Source organism: Phalangium opilio, unplaced genomic scaffold (genome assembly GCF_054372755.1).
Source record: "Phalangium opilio isolate 3A_F unplaced genomic scaffold, DU_Popi_V2 ptg000002l_1, whole genome shotgun sequence".
In the NCBI taxonomy this organism is placed as follows: Eukaryota; Metazoa; Arthropoda; class Arachnida; order Opiliones; family Phalangiidae; genus Phalangium; species Phalangium opilio.
Window position 1 is genome coordinate 6,863,098 of NW_028324144.1, and position 6,716 is coordinate 6,869,813.

The window sequence follows — 6,716 nt, forward strand, 5'->3', positions numbered from 1 at the left end:
TGAATCAATAATATTATTTTATATAAACGCCCTGAAAGAAAACATAATAAATCAACTGAGTATTTTCAAATTTCTAGTAAACATAAGCATGAGACACACCCAAGCTGGATTAATATATAAATGAAGTAACGATCATACTCTTTCTTGCATAAAAGCTATCTGGGTCATGAGGAAAAAGATGCTGTGAGAAATTGGTACAACATTGCTACAGCGTAAGCGCTACAGTATTGGAACTAAGTCAAGCGATTCCTTAAAGGGTATGGGAATTTACTATTCCATATCATATTTTAGCACGAAAGTGGTATTATATTACACTTTCAAGTCTCTACTTTAAAAATATCAAGTTTTTAATATAATTGAACCAAAGTTTCTATTTTAAAAATCCATTGGAAAATCACGAAAACTCAGTTTCGATACATAAATCATTTTGTCTTATCAGCTTGTTCGGCTCTTTTATGACATCACTATGACGTTGAGGAAAAAAGCGCGGGAATCCTATACGCGCGAGGTATACGCGTCTCTAGCTTTGTCCATGCTTCTCCCCTGTCTAAACTCTGGGTCTGATAGCGGAGAGAGTTGCACCATCTCGCGTTTGTGACGTCAAAAACAGGAAAACGTTTTAGCTTTTCTTAAAAAGTGGATTTTAAATAATTTCATATGAAGCATTTTCAAATGCATATTGCCAAATAACTTGAAATCGGAGAATTAAAAGCTTGATATTTTTGAATTCACATTAATTAATTCTATCTTTTGCTATATAAATCAGAGGTTTTTCAAACGAAGCTTCTCATACCCTTTAAGAATGTGAATTTTCCATGGGCGATCATAGTGTAATCCTTTCGACTTCTGTCCGAAGATTGACTTATACGTTTCGTAAAAATACCAAAGTATTTACTACATTTATAAATTATTTTGAGCAAAACATAAGGCCTGCATTATCGCTCCATTAATATTTTTTAAACGAAAGTCTGCAAAAAATGTTCAATCGCAGAAAAATCGAAACAAACAATTCTACGAAAGACAATGAAACACCAATTTGCGTTCGTAATAATTTTCTGTTTAATATAGTATTCCAAATACTGAGATGTTTGGGACTATTTCGAAAGAAAAATCAGCGGCGCCCAATTAGATTTTGGGTAACATTTTTAACAGTAAATATTTTTACTGTGCAATTCATATGTGTGTATATTTACGAGAAACAATATTCTTTGAAAAATCTTCCTTACAAACTATTTTTCTTTCAAAATTTGTTTTCTTGTGTTTCAATCGCTTGTATAATTAATGTATTTTTATTTAGTAAAACATTTTCCCAAAATGTTATAAACACCTTAAAATCCGGCACAAATGTTAAAATTTCCAGATCTCTATATTTTAATGTTTTGTTAATCTTCATTATGGATATTTACATCTTTATATGGGAAAATATTGATTTCACATTTCTTAGTAATGTACTTAAAAAAGCAAGCTTGTATAAGTCTACGAACATTTCGGAATCACAGAACTGGTCTGAAGATTCGAATTTACAGCATGTTTTAAGCATTATATATATGATATTTTGGCATTTCCAAGTTACATTAGGAATTTTACTTTACACGATGATCATGTTTGTAGCCGAAACCGTTAGGTTACGGGCAATGAAATTGGTTAATATTAGTAATTTCAATGAACTAGTCGAGAAACACACTGAAGTGTTTGAAAATGTAACACAACTAGATGCGGACCTTCGATTTATTATTATGATTTCATTTTTTAAATTTGGACTGGAATTTTTAGGTAGTTTTTCAATCATGTACGAGTCATTTGATTTGATAGTTAATTCTTCCATCTTTTGCCGCTCTGTGCATTTGATATTTTGCTACATTTTACCCGTTTTTACCGGTACCTCACTTTTAATTACTTTATCGTTAATGAACAATTGTAACGGGGCATTGGTGGCAGCTTATCACGTGCGTTCATGGTGTGGTGATTTTCAAGTTAAACCTAACAAAGCTTTTCCTGACTTCGTACGCGACTCATACTTATGGAACAAAATGAACTTTGCGCCTTTGAGGTTCACTATTTGGAACTGTTTAACTATTGATATGACGTTGATTTGCGGATTAATTATGGGTCTCTTTTCAAATTGGGTGTTCGTTGTTGGGGTAATACATGTAAATACTTTTAATGATGTTAAAAATTAAATTTTGACTATATTTCCAATTCTTTAAAGAATTTTTAATTTTTGCTAGTTCAGACTTGTTGTATTTTATTGAATATTTGTTTTGGTGAAAAATAATTTGTGAAGAAAAGGGAAAGATTGGTACTAAAGTTTGTTATTTTTAACATGAAATATTCAAACTTGTTTTTTTTTCAAAGTGAATCGAATAAAAAGTAATATTGATAAAAACCGAAAAGGTTTAATAACTCTTTTTTAGGGCATTTTTCCAATACCAACAAGCTGGGAAAACCAAATTATTACCTCTCCATGTCGAGTGGAATATTGTCTCCTCATTTATTTTCCCTAAATATAAATTTTTATTGCTATTTAACGATAAGCTACCGCAGCTAAAATTATGAATCATTTACGTCTTGTAAATTTTACCAATTAAAAAAATGGAGGAAATTTTGGATCGGTATAGGTCCCTGGCTTGGGTTCCATTTATTCTGCAAAGACAGACGACTTTTCTATTCTTTCCATGAGTTGAGAAACTAGATTGTCTTAAATATTAAAATTAATGTATTTTATGTTATATATTATATTCGATGACTATACGCAAAGCTATGTATATATTTACCATTGGCATTGACATTTACATGTTAGTGTTTTTGTTAGGATCTGGGAGCACGGCAGTGCTCCCAGCCAAGTCGAGCACTGACATCCTTTTCTCGAAGCAACTCGTGGCACTTTTAAGCCCTCTGTAACTTCGTGATGGGTACAGGTAAAAGCCTGAAATTTTGCTTGCCGCGAGGACTGTCAATCGTAGCTATAGTTTCCAAATTTCAAGTTCCTACCCTATATACTTTTCGAAATATCGCAGGTGAAATTTACCTTATTTTGTCACTCACTCACTCACCGATCATCAAAATTCTAAGGTACTTCTAGAGGAGATAGAAACTTGAAATTCAGGATTTAGTTTTCATTTATTTTATAAAGCACAGAAAAATTAAAACATCCCAAAATTTTTATAAAATTTTTCTTTAGTTCTTTATTTTAAAACTAGATGGCGCTTTTCAACAGAAATAGTGTGTGTTCTTGATGAAAGGACGTAATGGTCCAAAGTTAACCGAAAGTTAAATATATATTAAGGGACCGTCCATAAACTACGTCACACTCTTATGGGGGGGAGGGGGTTTCTAAATTTGTGACGGTCCGTGACAAGGGGGAGGGAGGGGTTGTTCGATGCGTGACGTCATATTTAGCATTGATTTTGTTACGAAGTCAGTAAGAGGCCGATTGGCTCTCTTATGTTATAGAAGAAGAATGACAACATTCCATAGTCCACCTTTACAATAATTTACCAAAATTGTTATTCCATCATCGCTTAAATAGTAGAACATTTCAGCAATTATCTACTATTTATACCTTTATATAGCCAATTTAAATAGCGCATTTAAAATGAACAGCGTATACTCTCTTATGTCTCTGTTTATTCGCCCCTATTATTTGTGAGGATGAATCAAATCCCCCTACCGATTGAAATGGTTTCGATTCTTTGGCAAATTTTCTAAATCTCAAGCTCGATTAGACTGTTTTCAGTGACAGTGTCGAAACCTAAAAAGTGTGCCCCTTTAACTAAACTTTATGGAACTTTTTTGAATCTTATAAAAGGCACATCCAGACATTAAAATTCTAAAGGTCAATCAGAGGGATAAAGCTTAAAACGGAAGAGAACTTGAATTTTCAGCCGAGCAAAATATTTCTGAGAGGGCGGCATATCACTCAAAAAAATTTATCAAATTAAATTTGTAAATTAAGACAAATCATAGTGCGGAGGGGGGGGGGGTTAAAGAAATGTGACGTGGTTTTTAGGGGAGGGGTCTGAGAAAAGCGTGACGAAGCGTGATCTGGGGGGACGGGGGGTCAGAAAATGCCTTTTTTCGCGTGACGTAGTTTATGGACGGTCCCTAAAGCTAATTGGAGTAGTAGTTTAAAAGAAATGTGTCGTAACTGATGCTATATTCTTTTATTAGGATATCGCGTACAATCTTTATTGCACATTCTCTGCGGGTCGGAAGGGGTAATTCAACGTAAATATGGATAGCGATTATATTGGCAAACGAAGTACCACGAGAGGGTCTTGTTTTAATATAACTACCGAAGGATAACGAGAGGGTCTACAAAAAGAAGCGCAGGTGTACATAAGGTTGTGCATAACTCGCCTTATAAACTTGTAAATAGGGTTATGCATAACTCACCATATAATTTGTACATAGGGTTGTGCATGACTCATCTTATAAACTTGTACATATCCCCTCGCCAAAAACGATTTAGTGAATATCCCCTCGACTTCCTTTTAATATTACTTATCTGCGATTGCCTAGTCACGATATTTTTGATACAAAGATGTATAATAATGATAGAGTCAAAGAGTATTGGTTATTAATCAGGAAAAGGACTTAATTTATAACATAATTGTTCAATTGGCGATTGAATGAGAACAAAAGGCAGACTTGGCTCTACATGGGATCTCAGTACGTTTTACGGCGGAGAGGGCACGAAGCGAGGCTTGGCCCATTTTTGTACATGTTAATGTTTTTCATAGGATTTCATTTACTCAACATCGGTAAACTGGGCGATGGTTATAAGATGGTTCTACTGTTTTGAAGCAACTATCCTAGTCCTCTTTAGCAATGACAATTGGTACATAACTAAGAAAAAAAGACTGTCTTAGAGTCTCAACCACTAGGACGTGGGAAAGTCTAAAGTGCTGAGTGACTGACCCCTTGGTATTCGAAAATTATCCCACTGTTGCCAAGTACCCTGTAGTTCGAAAATCTATAACGTCATACAGTTCTGGAATAAATACGTTCTATTTTTTCATAAACGCCCTTAAAGAAAACATCATCAATGGTTCGATATATTCCAATTTCTAATTCTAAAGAAAAGGAAACGCCCGACCAACAGTTCAATACAATTTCGAGCAACTCAAAAACTTAGCATTGTCGTTTTCAGTGACTTTGCTAACTGTTGTATTAGACTTATTGCTCCCATACCCTTCCACAAAGGACTCATAAAAATGTTCAAGTGTAGAAAAATGGAGCCGAACATTTCTACAAAAGTTAATGAAACACCAATTTGCGTTCGTAACAATTTTCTGTTTAACATGGTGTTCCAAATACTGAGATATATGGGACTCTTTCGATCCATAAATAAGCGGCGTCCAATTGGATTTTGGGTAACATTTTTATCTGTAAATATCTACGCTGTTCAATACACATGTTTCTATCTTTACAACAAACATTATTATTTGGAAAACCTTCCTTTCAGACTGTTTTTCTTTCAAAGTTTATTTTCAGTCGTTTCACTCGCTTGTATAGTCAATGAATTATTATTTAGCAAAACACTTTCGGGAAATATTATAAAAACCTTAGAAAAAGGTGATAATGTTAAAATTTCAGGGTCTCTAAATTTTAAGTGTTTATTAATCATGTTTTTTGGTATATACATCATTATGTTTGAATTTTACGATTTCACATTTCTTATGAATGAAGTTAAGAAATCGGGAGCGTATAATACTTTGAGCAGTTCTGAAAAATGGTACTGGTATCAAGGTGTTTTAAATATTATGATTGCCACTTGTTGGTATTTGGAAATTATAATAGGGTTACTACATTACATGATGATCATGTTCGTAGTCGAAACTGTTAGATTAAGGATATCGAAATTGGTTAATGTAAGAAATTTCAATGAACTATGCAAGAAACACACCGAACTATTCGAAATTGTAAGACAACTAGATGCTGACCTTCGATTTATAATTCTGCTTTCGGTCTTCAAATTTGGACTGGATTTTCTAGGCACTTTTTCAATGTTCTACGTATTTTTTGATCACCTACAAAATTTGTCCAGCTTTTGGCGCCCTCTATACATAGTTTTTAGTTTCACTTTACCAGTATTTGTTGGCGTCTCACTTTTAATTACATTATCGTTAATGAACAATTGTAACGGGGCATTAGTCGCCGCTTTTCACGTGCAATCCTGGAGTGGTGAATTTCAAGGTAACGCTAACAAAACTTACGCAGACTTCGTACGTGATTCGTATTTGTGGAACAAAATGAACCTTGCACCTTTAAGGTTCACTCTTTGGAATTGTTTAACTATTGATATGACGTTGATTTGCGGTTTAATTATGGGTCTCTTTTCTAATTGGGTTTTTGTAGTTGGTTTAATACATGTATCAAATAATACGGGTTTCCAGTAATTAAAATTTTACTACATCTTTACATTTTCATCTATGCTAAAATGTATATTTTTATCGTTCGTTGTGACAAATCTCTCGATGTATTAGAATTTAAGCGCAATAACTCAGAAACCGCTAGATGGCAAAAAAATATAGTGACGATACGTTTTATTTAAACAAATTGCAAAAAACTGTGTAAAACTTTTTATAGTTTACAGTTCCTAAGCAAAGCATTGTATATATTTACAATTGATATTTACATGTCAGTGTTTTGTTAGAATTTAGTTTACTCAACATTGGTAAACTTGACGATGGTTATAAGATAGTTCTTCTATT